Source organism: Patella vulgata, chromosome 4 (genome assembly GCF_932274485.2).
Source record: "Patella vulgata chromosome 4, xgPatVulg1.2, whole genome shotgun sequence".
Lineage (NCBI taxonomy): Eukaryota > Metazoa > Mollusca > Gastropoda > Patellidae > Patella > Patella vulgata.
This window is the reverse complement of record NC_065882.2, coordinates 47005172-47022961: the sequence shown is the minus strand read 5'-3', so window position 1 is coordinate 47022961 and position 17790 is coordinate 47005172. Positions and strand designations below refer to the sequence as shown.

The 17790-nt window shown below is 34.1% G+C and overlaps 2 protein-coding genes across 7 annotated transcripts in view; one reads left to right on the top strand and one right to left on the bottom strand.

The window, feature by feature from the left end:
- LOC126817601 (focadhesin) overlaps positions 1-17790 on the bottom strand; it is a 310529-nt gene that overhangs the window by 138131 nt on the left and 154608 nt on the right. The gene's annotated exons all lie outside the window — the stretch shown is intronic.
- The window catches only part of LOC126817607 (FMRFamide receptor), a 130802-nt gene continuing 119416 nt past the window's right edge, over positions 6405-17790 (top strand). For both annotated transcript variants that reach the window (XM_050544696.2, XM_050544693.2), the window contains exon 1: positions 6405-6693. The gene's annotated coding sequence lies outside the window, so the exon portion shown is untranslated. The remainder of the gene's footprint in view (positions 6694-17790) is intronic.

Genomic DNA, 17790 nt, shown 5'->3' with positions numbered 1-17790 from the left:
TATTTCCATTACCCAGTTTTTGTCAAGTCGATTCCAATCATTTTTATTTTTTGTATCAAAGGTTGGGAGGTTGCTTGTTCACTGAGCATAAATTTTCTGAACCCACCCCATGAAAGAAGTATCTATAGGGCGTTAAACTTTGGGTAACGAAAAATGGGGAATAGTGATAGGCTGATATCCAGTCCGTATACAAATCTTGTTAGCCGAAATCTGAAATTAATTTTGTGGTAACAGTACTAGGTCATCTACAAACTATGTGAGTTTGGTCTTTTTGCTACATATAGTAAAGGTGTGAGGACTTGCTAAAGTTGGTATTAGAGAAAAGACAGATTTTGGCAATTTTAGCATATGAAAAATGTTTTTTCAATTTTCTCAAGTCAGGAATTGAAAGATTTATCTGATATGTTGCACATTTATGTGTTTTGGGACTATCCCAACTTATAAACAAAATTTGGTAAAAATCTATGATTGAAGACGAGCACCTTTTGCATGGTGCTCTCAAAGACGCGCTCTTAATATCTAGAGAAAGGCTTAGAAGATTTTTGTCCAAGTTTGAATTGATATTAATTGAATGTGTTTCGTTGTTACTGTACAATCAGATCACATTACCAGTAAACAGAAATGATTGAGATTCGATAGGCTTATTCATTTCCTTAATCTGAAATACATACAAATTTCAACCAGACGGAATGATATTTGTGTCTTTTTCCACATCAGAAAAGCAACAAAAACACTGCTGTTTGTGAAAATGTCATTTGATAAAATGACGGTCATTTATTAAATAACAAAATTAGGATGATATAAGTGAAATTCCAAAATTAATGGAAAATAGCAAAACATTATGGGAAATAATACTGAATGAGTGTTGGGCTTAACAAAATGATCATCAAATGGCCAAACACGTCTCCTATGGGGAGATGTCGTGCCCAACACAAGGGAGAAAGTAGTGACCCCACAGGCAACCAACAGTGAACCCAACAAACCAACTGGATAACATACCCTGGGCAGCCTACACTGACGCCAGGTTGAGTTGATTAGAACTCGGGTGTGAGGCTAACATCCAAGCTTAAAAAACAATCCAATAATCCAAAGGTCAACCCGCATAACAGACCATGATCAGGGGAAGTTAGATAGAACTTAGAACTCAAGAGGATAAAGAAGGTAATCTAAAACATGGATTTGGTCTTCAGAGAGACCGGCCATAAATGCTGTTGTAGCAGCTTCGCTACGAAAGGAGTGAACCTTGAATTAATCTGGATTTAAGCCAAGGAAAGTCACCAGTTTGTGTAAGCTAGCATTGACCAAATTGTAACATACGGTTGAGCCATCTGCAAATTGAAATAATGGCCCAGTGGAGTGTGGTATAGCTTGTAAATGTGACCAAAAATTGCAGGGGGCACAACAATTAAGAAATAATCGGGTTGGTGAAGATGTGGTTTTATGTTTATAATGATGCATCGCTATCTCAATGGCGGAGACTGAGGAAGCATGAAATGTAAACTAAATGTTTTCAACACAAAGAATATTCTGCATGTGTAAAGATGATTTAAACATTAATTCCCCGAGGCGAAAACTCTGCAAAAGCGAGTGAGAAAATGGCTCGTAAAAGAATGTGATGCACCTGGTGTGGAATGACCAGTGGAAGGGCATGCAAGAGGCATTTTAATAATGGTAGTGTAATTGGTAAAGGAATTAATGGTGTCTGTATAGCCCAAGGATTTCTGGACAAATGCTAGAGCAGAGGCACAGGAACTTATAGTTGATGGGGAGTAACCCAAATCAAACAAGTGGGCACGGAAATTAGTACTTACAATGGTTGGAATGAGAAAGAATGGGGCCAAGTGTTGGTCTGTGCAAAAGTCTAAAAGTCTGGTCCAGGCACGGCGATAAAATGAATGGGCGGCTGTTGATAAACTAGCATCCATGAAGTAGGCAGCAGTGTCACTTAAAGTTTGATCAAGTCTGGAGGGATTGACTTTGGTGCTGGATCCAGCCACAGAGCCGCTATTCTGGCTTGCTGAAATTGAAAGCGATATAAGTGATCAGCAACTAGGTTTGATTTCCCAGCAATATGTTTAGCACGGAGTAAGATATTATTTAAAATTTAAACAAGGACAATGCGGCATATTAAGGTAATTAAATGAGGGCATTTAGAAGTCATTTTGTTGAGAACATAGACCACACATGCATTGTCCGTCAGGAGAAGGATTTTGCGGTTGCACAGTAAATGGCCCCAATGTTCAATCGCAAGAGTGATTAGGAAGAGCTCCATAACATTAATGTTAAGGGACTGCATAAGTTCTGGCCAGGCACCCACAAACCACTGTGAACTGAAAACCGCAGCATAGCCTAAAGTAGTAGCTGCATCGGAAAAAAGCCTAAGGTGATCAGATGCAAACCAAGCATCATTTAAGAACATACAGCGACCATTGAAAGGTTCCATGAAAATGGACCAGATCTTAAGGTCAGCTCTAGTCGAATTCGTTAAACAAATTTTATGAAAAGATTTAGTTACATTGCAGGTCAGGTCATATAGACGACGAAGGTATGTACGACCAGGGACGACAACTAAGGTGGCAAAGTTAAGCAAATCAAGGAGGGATTGTAGTTCAGGAAGAGATACTTTCTTCTGGGAAAGTGACCACGAAAGGGCGGAGTGGATTTTGGACACCTTGCCCACAGGTAAGCGGTAGAGCATGTTATTAGAATCCACCTCAATGCCATATATAGTTATAACTGTTGTGGGAGTTACTGTTTTGGAATCTTTTATAGGTATACCAAGGAATAAGGCGAGGTTCAGGAAGGTCGTGAGTGAGTGTTGGCACTTCATAGAATTTTCAGGACCAATAAAGAAAAAGTCCTCGATCATGTGGCTAACTGAGCATTGGCACTTATTTTCTAAGATCCAATGAAGAGCTGTACTGAAACGCTCAAATGTTTTGCAGCTTGTGCTGAAACCAAAGAGTAGACACATGTCTGTGAAATAATAGCGCTGCTCACTCAGACGAACAGAAAACCCTAGCAACTCATAGTCTGTAGGATGGATGGGAATCAACCGGAAAGCACTTTCGATGTCAGCTTTGGCCATGAGAGGCCCTGTACCAAAATGTTTGACCAAACTAACAACATTGTCAATAGAGTCATAGGAAACAGCAGTAAAAATAGGGTCAATACCAGAATTTATGGAGTGGTGCCTAGGAAAGGAGAGGTCATGGATCAGACGGAAAGAGTCTTTTTCATGTTTAGGAACAATCCCAAGAGGGGAGCAAGTTAAATTTGGGAATGGGGGACTAAGAAAAGGACCCATGACACGGCCAGCAGGTAGGTCATTGTTAATTTTATTAACTAAAACATCCATGTGCTGTGAAGATGGGTGATTATTGGCGTTAAGAGGCAATTCTTGAACCTGCCAATGGTATATGAAAATCGAAAGAGAAAACCTGTGATTAAATAATCGACTTCCGTTGGATCATAATCTTATCTAAATGATATTCACACAATTCTACAAAGAGGCCAAGGGCAATAACTTTTGACATTATTTTCAGGAATAGCTGAAATTCAGTGTGCTTTTTCGTCTTAACTAATGTAAACAACACATTTATTGAATAGTGCTCATGAGACAATAGATGGATCGCAGGGACAGCAATAGAATATTACATTTCAATGTAGGTGTATAAAAAACACATGTAAATATATATTGTTATAACAATTTAGTTGTCAAGACAGTACGAATATGCAGATATTGGGGGTTATGGTAAGTATCAAATTAATAATTTATTATCCAATATTATATTCGTGTGAATTATGGATACCATTTGAAGGCATATCTTTGCAAAAGGTTTGCCAGTACAGAACAATTGAATTATGTTAATGCAACTCCATTTTTCATCATTACCATATACGTCCACACTTTGTATTTTTCAAAAATGTTTAAGTGACAATAATTTCTCTTCACAAATATTTTCTCTTTCGGACCATTTATTTCTTATTTCTGTAGGTGGTTTGACAGAGTGTGTCTATTTTTATTGTACAATCAAATATCTCCTGAGTTCCATTGTTGGAAGTGGTAGTTGGATTCAGTTTGTTGAACAACTGATCCATACCTCATACCTTATACATACCTAGTCCTTCTCTTTGATCTAGGGTCCTCCCAAAGACTTTGGATAGGTGATTAAATAAAAGATGATGAAAATAATGTCTGCCTGCTGTGTAGTTCAACAGATGATAACAGATTCTCAATGTGCGACATTTACTAAGCAATATTTGTAATGGTATAGTTATAGTGCAAATTTAAATTATTTATAATTAAAATATAATTTATTAAGCTAATTTGTATTGCTTCTTCAGTGCTGCATGTTCTGTGTATGATTGGCATATTCATAGAAACAAAGGTTGACATGATTTTAGCAGGTACATTTAAGCTGTTTATAATTTTCAACAGAAGACATCCCAGCAGGATTGAAAATAAAATGTAAAAAAATGTGATTTTATCCACAAGGTTTGATAACAAATGCAATAACTGTTAAGTCAATCAAACATTTTCAAAAAGGTTACAATCGAAAACTCACACCCAGAGAGATATTACAAGGTTTTAATGATAACGACAATACATTTGTAAATAATTGAGGCAAGACTATGACTTTCGATCATGTTCATCCCTATGACTAGTTAAAAAGACACATAATATTTTTCAAAAACCTTTAAAACTCTGATGTACAGTGAATACAGGTTTAGGTGGAAGGAGCAATAACTTTATGCACAATTCAAGACTAGGTCATGCAAAATCACAATAAAGGTATCACAATTGTTTAACCATTCAAGATATTTTAACTGTTCAAGTCAGGTTCTGTCATTGTCAATAATCATTAACTGTCAATTTCATCACCAAATAATACTGCAACAAGTAAACAAATAAATAGCACCAATCGACCTAAAAAAAACACCTACTCCAAGTTTGAACATTCTAGTTCAATTAGAAAGAGAGTTATTGTGTCCCAAAAAGTATGACAAACAGACAGGAGGACGGACGGACAGACAAACGAACGAACCTATTTTAATAGTCCCCTGCTTTCTTTGAAAGGGGATGGGCAACAAGCAAACTTTCTCTTTATGAGCTTAATTTGTGCCCGACTTTTCCAATTGATTGGTGCACTCATTGATTGATGCCGGCAAGATATATTCATTCTAAAGAAGAAGAAGAATTTTTAAGTTTACTGGTACCAGAATTTGCCTCTTAAATGTGACCCTGTCTATCCCATATACCTCTCAAATTTCCATCAAGTGGTATAAGAGAAAAAAAATTAAAAACAACTTAATTTTTACCCTTGCCCCACAGACCACATGGTCAGATGTGGGCATAAACACTTTAAACTGATGGCCTAAAACTGTATCGTGGATATTTTTTACAACAGGTTTAAAAAAAACATTTGGTCATTGGATTATAGAAGGAAAAAAATAATTGTTAACACTTTATGTCACACACCGTTTTGAACTTAATCTGCATTAGTGACAACAAAGTTGATTGTGAAGGGAATAATTTACGGCAGTTATCTTTAAGCTGCGTAGTTTGTAAATTGGACAAATCAATAACCATTCTGAACATGTCTATACCTCATTATGTACATGTATATTTAAAGTTAAGCAGGTTTAACTTCCTAGAAAGCCTTTTGTTCCGTTCAATAATAAAATTCAACGAAGGCTACATAACCTGTAAAGATGCATATTTGATTATCAGAGAATATCCCCCTCCCCCTCCCAAGGGTCTTACTGAAAAATTATGCAACATGTGGAATGATTATTTTTATGGAGAGGAAGATAATTAACTGAAAATTCACTAATTAACAAGTTACGATATAATTGGATAGATATTACCTTACGCATTAAACAATCAATAACCTTTTGAACAATAACCATGTTCAATTTTTCAAAATAATATGCAAATAACTCTATCAATAATATTGAACAATACTGCATTAATGAAGAACAGCTAACAAATTTTAAACAAAAATCTACAAAAATGACTGATTTTGTGTGAGTTTTTAGTAGCATAAAAAAATGCTCCAATTTTAAATGCTAATCAATAAAAAGTCACAGGGGATGAAAATGTTTAAATAATAAAAAAAAACTTCCAATCTATATCTTCCAAAATATTTTTATGTAGACATTGATTTCATGTTTAGTTTGAAAATAAAAAGTAGAAAAAATCAATAATCGAATAAAAAAGAAAACTTTACACTGAGCCAATGAAAATAATTTAAAAAATTTTTTTTATAAAGAAACAGTATTTTAAAAAAGTTACATTGTTTGATAGTATAATAAAGTTTAAAATAACTCAAGTTAAGTAGATATATATATATATATATATATATAACACTATAAGCGTTTATATGTAGCAAGAGGTACAAGTGGCAATAGTGTATTGATTCTTGTTACCAATCTAAATGAAGACATGTGATTAGCTTCTATCGCTCTCTCACTACTCAACTGTTTTAAAAGTTGCGAAAGGAGAAACACGGTAGGTTGTCAACAAGTGAGATGCATTGACTGTGACAAGGGCACATGCGCTTAAAGTAGTTTTCTATGAATACATGTTATATGTGTTAATGAAGTAAGATACAGGGGCAATACAGATTTTAAATAAATTGTGAATTTTGTTGGTTATGTGTGAATACAAACGGTGGATATACTCTCAAGGTAAATATTATGTTTTAATTCTAAATCTCACTTTAAATTGATTTACGATTAAGATTTTTTTGCTACTTTAGTGGCTGTGCCAAAATTGTACATCGGTTGCACTAACAAGTTACAAAACAGAGTAACGGTTCATAGACAACATATCAGGGAACCAAATTTAAGGAAGATCCCTTTAAATGAGCACCTTGATATCTGCAGTAAAGGCGAGTTCAAAATATACCTGTTCTTTAAGATGCCATATTCAGATCCCATGAAAATGAGATTGAAGGAACAATATTTTATTGACAAATTTAAACCTAAATTAAACATTCCAAAATAATTACAATATTATGCTATAAACATCTACTTTATTATTATTATATTATTGTATTATTATTCTTCCATGACGTCATGTCACTGTATGTCTTGACAAGGTCAGGTGAAACATGTAGACAATTAAACAATAGTACTTTCTTTAAGCATTCATATTCTATATTAACACTACTATGGTTTCAGCTTCATACATTTAAAAAGTTCTAGACAGTAATTTTAAAGTAAACAACACAATTTATAGCAAATGAAATAGTACTGATATCACAGAAATAGTGTGTGGGGAGAGGGTATTATCTGATTTGTATAGACAGTGAATTCTTCATCAATTTATGAGAATGGTTCTGATCTAATGTTATGCCACACTTTTTATCATTAACATAGATTCTTTAAATAATTTTAAAGTATATGTAAATATGCAAACAGGCCCATAGCTAGCGTTGCTCGTTGGCTTTGTATTGTGTCCAATGGAAAGGGCACCAAAGGTGCCCATTGGGGGAACCGATTCCAGGGGAGGCAGCAGTCACTCTTTTGCTCCCCCGCCCCCACTAGCTACAGGCCTGGCAAAGTTGTAAAAGAGCCTTTAGGTAAAAGGTAAATTCTTAAAACAATGGATATGAGAGAAAGAGAGAGAGAGAGAGAGAGTCTGAATTGATGACAAACCTTATGATCTCTAAACTTTAGACCACTCAATCACCAAACCCCCTAGTGACACAAAGAAGTATTTTACTCATGTGAAAGTAACCATATCAGAGCACAATCTTGTATAATCTAAAAGTAATCTCTCAAGATCAAACTTTATCTACAATAGAAGAAACAATTCACAGACTCATATTTCCTACTTTCAGACATGAACCTAAAAAGGTCCTTATTAGCCCCACAAATTATTAATTCTATTTCATCTTGTAGCATCTAGATAATTAGATCCACTTTATACAATACAATACTAATTTTATTTTCTAAATTAGATTTATATTTAGCAGGGATTCATGTATAATATTTTTAATTTCAAACTGACAGGGGACAAGTAAACAGAACTGTTATTTTCTTTCCTGCAGCCATAAGTAACAAATGGGTACAATTATTTTTTTTAATGGTGTTATACTCAATAACACTGATGATTTGAAAGTCTAAATTTTTTAGGGGATTGTTCTTGTGATTGTAATTTAATGTTAAATTTTTTTATTAAAAATAGTACATTGGTACCTGCTCACGTATCAAGTGGAATATTTCCTTGGGTAAATACTAGAGTCTTATGAAGAATTATATAAATCATCAGAAATAATCCTCCAGACGATCCTATCAAATGATCAGTTTATTGTGTGTTGAGCTACAACTAAAGTTGGAATGGTCAATTTCAAGCTTTACCAAACACAGCTTAATCTAGACACACATCGTATATTCCATAAACTATCTCAAGCTACACAATACATTTTTTTTCACTTGACCGACATTAACTATATCAATCATATTGCAGATATTTAATATAATTAATACATCACAATTAATTAACATTGGTAAGCCCATCTACTATAATTACACAAGATTTTTGCAATAGAAAGTAGGTAGACCTAATAGAGTGGGAGCCCAGGGGGTTAACCTAGCTGAAAAGTGTACCAATTTTCTCCTATATGATATCAATGCGTGTATGTCAGGTATTATCAGAATGTAAGTCTGCCAAGTTTCTGGTGGTGGGTGTGGTATTCCACGCCCAAAATGCAATGCCCCCCAACTAGGCTAGATTAGCTCAAAAGTGTACCACATGAAAATTGTACCGCAGTGTACCGTACATCTTCAGGTATTACAAAAACACTCTGACAGACATTTCTAGTGGTGGGTTACCCCCGACAGAGCTATGTAATTACCAGACATTTGTAGTGGTGGAGTTTCCTTGACAAGAGTTATCTAATTTCCAGACCTCAGCTAGGCTAGATTAGCTGAAATCTGTACCACCTAAAACAGCTTTGGAGTTGTTCAGTACCACGACGGGAATCATGAATGAACACTGCCAGACAATTTGTGCGGTGAATAAGCCCTAACAGACACGCCCAAAAATGCCACGCCCCCATCTAGGATAGATTAGCTGGCACTGTTCCCGTGGTCCAAAAAATTAAAAATTGTGCCAGGATGCATAGAATACTAATACCTAGCACGTATGGAAGAGGCGATAAACTGGAATACCACACCCACCACCAGAAACCCGGCAGACTTACATTCTGATGATACCAGATATACATGCATTGATACCATATAGGAGAAAATTGGTACACTTTTCAGCTAGGTTGACCCACTGGGCTCCTGGTCTATAATCTTAATAACTGATGTGAGGTAAACCAAGTAAGGTCATTTTTCATCACCTGTCTTATCATTTATCTCTTTGCTACTCCTGTACTTCCAATAATCATTAATTTACAACCACCAAAATGAAAATTCAACATAAAAGAAAATTTTAGGTTAACATCCACACAACATAACTATGGTCATTTCACATTATCAAAGGTGTACTTTTATTTTAAAAATTTGTACAGGTGTGGGGTTCTGTAGTAGCCGAAGGAAACTGGGAACCCAAAAAATAAATCCTACTCCTTGTCATGTTCAAATGAGGGACCAAACTCATGACAGACAGTGCATGTGTTAAGACCATTTGGCTACAATGCAACCTACTTTACCATTAGAAATCAGCCACCTATTTGCCAGCAAGACTCAATCAAGACTATATTGATATTTGGCTTTTTTTTAACCTTTATAAGATTAGAATAAGGAAGATTTTGGATAAGTATCTTACGGAAGCACTATGACAACATCAAACTAATCCAGGTGCTCTAGGTGACAGTAATCTTACATACCTGTCAATCTATTTCTTAATAATTAACATAGTCTATTTCAATCTATGGATAAATAATATTCATCCCCCATTGACATTCTTCTACTGAAGTGATATTTCTAAGGCCAACTCAATGAAGCATTCATCATCAATTTATACAAGAAAAAAATATATGGTACACATTGCTTATAAAACAGATTAAAGTCAAAGTCCTTAACACTTTGGTTACAGCATTACTTTTTCTCCTAGAAAAGTTAGTTTTATTGAAGACATGTACAGAACCTAATCCAAAAAAAATCTAGTTTATGATATGAGAAAATATCACGATATTGATTTTGGGAAAACAAACTTAATCCGTACAAGGCATTGTGAAATGCAACTGATTAAAAGTTATCTAACAATAAAATAAAGAATAAAATGATTGACAGTGAAAGACAATTCAGCTATTGATTCAAAATATAAAAAAATGTATCAAATAGGCCATCAAATATATGAAAAGTAACATGAATCCTCCCAGGTTGCCAACCAGTTAATTATTCCTGTGTGAAATCAGGTGTACATTTAAAGATCAAGTTGTTCATGTTTTTACAAAATTCAATGCATAATAGAGTTTCTATGAAAATCAAAGTAGGTTCTTGTCTCATTAGGTTAAAATCTATAATGCTAAACGCTGATTGGTCATTTATAGCTGTTAGTAGGCTACTGTTTCAAAATAATAATCTCATTTTCCAATCAAATTAAAATCTACAAATATTTAGCTATTCAATAAGTTATTTATTTGGCTGACTGATGCTCATTTTTTTTTACTGGACATGTAATGGACAGTTCTCAGACAATCTACATTGAAAGGATTTTTGTCTGAAATGTTCATGTCACTAGAAAAGCATTTTATGGTCCTTACAGATACATGTTATTGATGTCTACAAAAAAAAAATTCTGATAAGAAGCTACTACTTTTAAGAACCCTTGTTAAAATAACGTGACAAAGAGATAGAAAATAGTTTTTAAACACATTTATTTCGCATTAACCAGCTTATGTAACATAAGCTCAGGCAATTTTTGCCTCTTGAGGACAAAAGCCCATGAATCCTGAACTGGAAACAACATCTGACTGATACCACCAATTAATTTACATCTACTGCTCTCTCTATAATTACTATTGATGCAAACTGTAATATCATGATGAAATATATTAAAATAAGAAAGAAACAAAAATAAAAACATTTATTTCAATTATATATTGATGGTTATGCCGTCTAGGGTCCTTAACCAAATTCAACTCAGGAATCATGTATTCACCAGCCAATACGGACATTAAACACCACACTCTCTAGAGAAATAGCGTAACTAAAATCTAAAAAAGCTGCCATCTAGGTTCTGTATTCCTTTCCTTAAAAAGCACAGAGATTCTTAATTTTGTTTTAATACTGAGACAGCTCCCGACATCAAGGTGCCTTGAGAGCATAATAAGCCATTTATTTTGTTTACTGCAAATTTTTTTTACCCTCTCAAGACCATGAATAGACAATAAATCAGGTCTTCTGTTTTGTTCTGGAATGCTGTTTTGCAAAGAAATACTTTTTTTCCCTCAAGTAACATATTGTCATTGTCTATAATTATAACCATGCAATTTAATTTTTTAAGTAATTTTCTCTCAGTTACTTCCCTTCAAGAATTTTTTAATTTATTTATGCACAGTATATTTACATCATAAAAAATATGTGATGTGCAGATTACAATAATCTACAGGGTATTTCTATGTAAGCTTATCTGTAGCACCATAGGTCTTTTGTCTGACGTGGAGAGCGTCTATAGGAAACCGGTCGCCACATCCTACGTATGACCCATGCATCTTTTCTTACTACATATTTCTGTAGCCTTGTGATCGTCTAGGATTTGTCTCTAGCTGTCTTTACTTCTGCTTCACGTTGTGTATTTACTTCTTCCAGTTTCTTAAGAAGTTTGTCTTACCAGGAATAACAATGCATAGTTCGCTTCTACATTTTATATATAGCATATAACTGAATACAGGTATACAAGCATAGCACAAATTACAATACTATATAGCTAAAACCACTTCTCCACCCTATCCAGCCTCTCGGCTGTCTAGGAACTCAGATGTACCCTCGAGCTCTGGAATCTAATGCAAGTCTGACTTACAGGGTTCCCCGGTTTCTTTTAAAGGTAAATGAATATCATGCACAATAACGCATGATCATGGCCCTGAACTTGTGTAATTAACAAAATGATTGGTTACTTTAAATCAAATGATGCAATTAGAATGATTCCACTCACGTGTAATTCTGGTGGTAAATAATTGACATATGTTTTCGATAAAGAGCTCTTTTTTATATGTCAACTGTCAATTACAGACTAAGTTGATTTAGTGCACACTATATATGTGAATATGTTTGAAATTACTAACTTGCCAAAGATATTAATTAATGAAATATAAAGGCATCTTATTTCAAGAGCAAAAATTCTAGCAATATTATTACATATCTCCTCCCTTATCGATAAATATTTATCTAATTCATCTGGATTTGCAGGTATTCTACTGATATTAATAATAACCTATTATCATCTGAGACGAAACCCATGTATATTTACCACCAAAAAAGAAAAGAAAACCAGAACTGCCTAAAAGCTGTACTGACGTGTTTCGGTACGTGAGGTCACATTAGGTCACACCTTGTCACATCAACAATAAAGTTACACCATGAACTATTGGGTAAACATCCAATACCTGTCATTTTAAACTTTTAATAAAACCAGAAGTTATACTTCAAGACCGAAGTTTTCAGTAGACGTCAGGGTCATGATATATATAAAGGTCAAGGGTCGTCACACGATAGTAGGCAAGGTCAAAAGTTGAAGAAAATTCAAAATGCAACCAGAAGTAAACAAAATTGCAATTGTTGCCATTTGGAAAAGGTTCAAAACAAAAAAAATGTTTGTCGAAAATTAGAATCAAAATGGTGGCTGAATATCGATTTGAAGGTTTTTTTTGTAAAAGCCAATATCCAGTCAAATGGTTGAAAATGTTATGGAACAAGGTCTCTGAAATTGAAAGACCATATCTGGGGCTAACACCACAATATGTAATTTTTAGACTATTTTTAAACGCCCACATTTTCATGTGGGCGTATATTGTTGTCGCCACTGTCCGTCCGTCCACAATTGTTTTTGGACACTCTACAAGTCACAATTTTTATCCAATTGCAACAAAACTTGAAATATAGGTTTATCTCCCTAAGATCTTGGTTCCTTTCGATATTGGCATGTATCGGACCATAACTTCACGGATTATGGCCCCTGACTGTACGAAAAATCCTGTTTTAAGCTTGTGGACCCTATAGAGGTCACAATTTTTATCTGATCTTGTTGAAATTAATAACCCAAAGATCTTGGTTCCTTTCGATATATTCGCGCATATCGGACTGTAACATCCTGAATTGTGGCCCCTGATTGTATGAAAAATCACATTTTTTAGCTTGTATACCCTATTTTTGTGACCAGTTGATAAAGGGCGAATGCTCGGAACACGTCCTCGAAATATATACTTTAATTAGCTAACACAGTCTTGTTGCCAGGGATATTCTACTATGATTTACTTATACACAATTTGCGTACAAAGAGTGGCCATTTTGTCTTGCAGTTTCATTTTGATTTTCCCAAAATTCGAATTGAACCTTCATTATGGTGGAATGGTGATATATCTAAACGGTTTTTAAAATTGGAAAAAAAATTGTGACCTCTAGAGAATCCACAAGCTAAAAATGCAGGGGCCATAATCCAGGAAGTTCCGTTCGGATATGTGTGATTATCAAAAGGAACCAAGAACTTTATGATAAAAAGATATATTTAAAGTTTCATCCAAATTAAGATAAAAACTGTGGCCTCTAGAGGATCCACAACCTTGATATACCATATTTTTTACACTATTTGCATACAAGGGGCAGCCATTATGACCTCAATTAGAATCTATGTTACTGTGTCCTAAAGCATTGACCAATTTAGGTAGTTGATCACTTCTAGGAGTTTTAAGTATATTCTCTTGGTTAGAGGCTTCACATGAATGTATCGACCACAAAAGTTAGGGACTGCTTTTATTTCCATACAGATTCCTTGGTTTACTGGTATTTTTCTTTTTCTTTTGGATAAAGTTCAGTATTCTAAGTAAAATTCAGATATGTATGTATATAGTTTTCTTCTTGTTTCTGTAATCGTTGGTTTCATCTGCAGTGTATAATATAATTTTGTTTTTTTCTTGGGGATTATTACATTATTTTGGGAAGAATATTTCCTACACTGTACCTGGGATTCTTCCACTTATTTAGTAATAAACTAGGGGTTAATTGGTTTCAGACATGGAATTATTGCACCTTAGACAAATATGATTAACTGGTCATCAAAAACCTTTTCAAAGTCAAATTTTAGGATTAATCATATACATATTTATTTGATAGCGTTTGTTACTAACTACATCACATGATATATTCACCTTCAACCTAACAATAGTCAAGATGGCCAATAGTCAATTAATTATTTGAATTCCCACAGCTGGTATTGGCATCACATATATGTCTTGATATATTAATTCAATTCAAACAAACACATATTTACAATAACTTGAGAAATTACTTTAATAATACAAAAGTAAGCAACAATAATAAAATCAATATCCTTCTTTTTTTCTCATTCTTTTATTAATGGCTTTTAGTGCTAAAATTAAAATAAACTATATCAATAATTACTATTTATGAAAGCTTTTTTTTTCATTCATTAATTTGAACAAGTATATAAATCAACAAACAATTCACTACTCTCCTAAAACCATCCCACTAAATTTAGGCAGACCACCAATTTACTTCCATCATAGCAGGACCCACCATGTAGTTGGCTCTATTTATAATCTCTCACTCTCTCTCTCCTTTTTCATGACCATTTATGTTTACTTTTTGGTCTAGAATCAAAGGAGTGCAGGGTTTGAGTTGACATTCTCTGACAGATTTTGGTGAATATTTAAGTTTTAGATGTGGAAGTATAACAGGGTTGTTATGTTGATATATGTACAGTGGATAGCTACATGTATACTACTTCAAATTTGTGTATTTCAATGATGAACCTCATATGAGCTTTGAACCAAGACATTGGCAGATATTGCTCTATTTGTGGAGAAGAACGTTCAGAGAAATATTTGGGAACAAGTTGGAGACGGGTAAAGCGACTGAAATGAACATTTAAGTCAAGGGTGAAATTAATGGTGCCTGCCTCAAAATTTGAGTATTGTAGGTGACATTTCAGGCAAAAATTCTAGAATACAGATCACAACTTTATGGAATACAATTACTAATTATTACTAAGCGCCCTTTAAGCAGTAATTGTATTCCATAGAATTGTAACTGTATATTCCAGTTCAATTACTAAATGCCAATGAAACAATTTTCTAGAATGGTAATCACATATAAATATACTGGCTGGTTGTAGGCCTACTCACAAACATAATTGTAAATCTATGTGCAAATGCAAGTTTGCAAGGTTACAGAACATTTTTTGGGTGGTTGTGGCACGTACTATCAATTGGCAATTCAATGTTTGAACATACTGAGCAAAGACACACTGAGGATAATTATAATCTTGTTCTGCTACAAAAATTAAAATTTAATATAAGCCTTTGCATACCCTTTCTGGCATGGCAAGTAGGTCAGATTATTAAGACTAAGAAAGCGCATTATAAATTTGAGAGATAAGGCAGTAATGGAAGAATTTACTAAAGCAAAACATCTTTAACAGGGTTGGGGACTGTACAGTGCAGTGGATGCTTTGGGCTGTGTTCATAACTTTTCTTCTAGTTTATTGTTGTGTGTCCTGTGTGCTGCACTTAAATATTTGAGTCAACCGAACACAGAAAATTGGTTAATGTATTACGCCCATTGGCATAATTTCACACACTAACACAATTTCCTCTCAAGTTTGTTTGTTCTTAGAACTAAAACTGATTATTGCATTTTATTTACTATTAAATGTTCAACAATGTGCACATTCCACAACATATTTGTTTCTCTAGGGACTATTTCTACTTCCCGGATTTGATTAAGAACAATTGTTATTGTGAAAGAATTGTTTTGTTTGTAGGCAGGAGACAATGCATGTTTAAAAAAGGGTGGGTAGAATATGTAAATGAACAGCGAAAAAGGATGATGAAAGAGGATGATAATATTACATTAGCAACTACAGTAGAAGGAAGAAAGGTTGTTTTGTTGAGGAGGTGGTTGCATTCTAGCAAGTATAATTGAGTTTCTACTATAAACACACAATCTTCTTGTCACTTCGATTTGATCACCACTTCTGGTAATAGAACTAGTCTCAAAGTAAATGAATTCATTAAATTAATTAGGCAAAAATTAATCTTGTGCGACTAAAACTATTCTATTCTACTCATTCCCTGTAAAAGAATCAGCTGGTGGTAATGCCCACCTCTCCACAATGATTTATCACTTTCATCAAGCTGTCTAGGTTGTTGGATGTCCACCTTATTGTACACCATGACATACAAGATTGAATTCATTTATCTTATTAGGTAAAAATGGATGAAGGTTTAATGTCAAATAAGAAATAAGTGAATGGATGAACAACAATGAAAAAATAAGTTCTTCCTTGTAAAATTAGGTCATCAACCCACACATCTTATATTTATCTAAAATTATATCTTAACAAACAGGAAAAATACAATTATAGAGAAACATAAAAAAGTCTATTTATATATGGACTGCTGTAATCAGGGGGCCAAACACTTGATACCACTTTATTTGGAAACTTTATTATTTTTATGATGTTTTTACATTTTGGTTACCGTACTGACTTCCAAGCTAATGGTTCTGTTGCTATTCAATCGTCAATAGATAAATGAATACGACAAAAAAGTTTTAGTAGCTAATCCTCCAAATTGAAAAACAACAGAACTACAGCCAATTGTTGCAATATTAACTAGACAAATGAGAAGTGGTATTGGGTGTTCTAGAATGAATAAGCATAGCCTGTCTCAGGCATGACACTGGTTACTATTTAAAGCTAACTGAAGGAATGAATCGATCTGAACTTCAGAAGCTAAAGGCTATTGGGTAGAAGATATCTTTGGGGTCTGAGACCACCAGCCAAGTTACCAGTCCAGTGATTTAAATACAACATAACTTCAACAATTTGCTGGCCATAAGAACTCCTAAAATGACAGAAATAATCATTGTCTTATCTATTATTGTTACTAAAATGAAATAAATGAAACCTCTCTGCGTAATCCTCCCAAGTGGCAATGTACACAGCATTAACAATGGTTAGCATTTCTTAATAATCTTTATGACGCTCAAAACTTTACAGGGACAGACAATATTGACAATTTTCAGATGTCCTTGCTAAGTGTAAATGTCAATCAGTCTGGAATAACACACAAATAGGTAACTAGAGACCAATATTTCACCTGTTTCAATAAGAACAATTTTAATCATAGCTTCACTAGTTGTTTCCTTTCTCTATTATGACAAGGATGAATTATTAACCTAAATGGGTCTGAGAGCTTTATCGATGCATTGATCTAAGATCAAAATTCTCATCAATTTATGAGCATATTTTTTTAAAAATTAGCTTTACAGTTTACAAAAGTCGACAATTTACCAACTTAGAAAGCAAATGTGTAACTTTTGGAGACTCATTATTGATATGACTGTTCCAGTAACTATAGGTTTATCTGTTATGTAAGGTAAAAAGTATCTGCCACAGAATTGTGAGAGAGAGAGAGAAAAATGGGGTTTAACATCAACTCAACACAAACTAGGTCATTTCGGGACTAACACAAGGTTCAATTTTATTTAAATAATTTGCTTGCGTGGGGGTCTTTAGCAGTTGGAGGAAACCGGAGGACCCCGAGAAAACCCACAAGGTTGGAGCCAAAGAATTGTGACTTATTA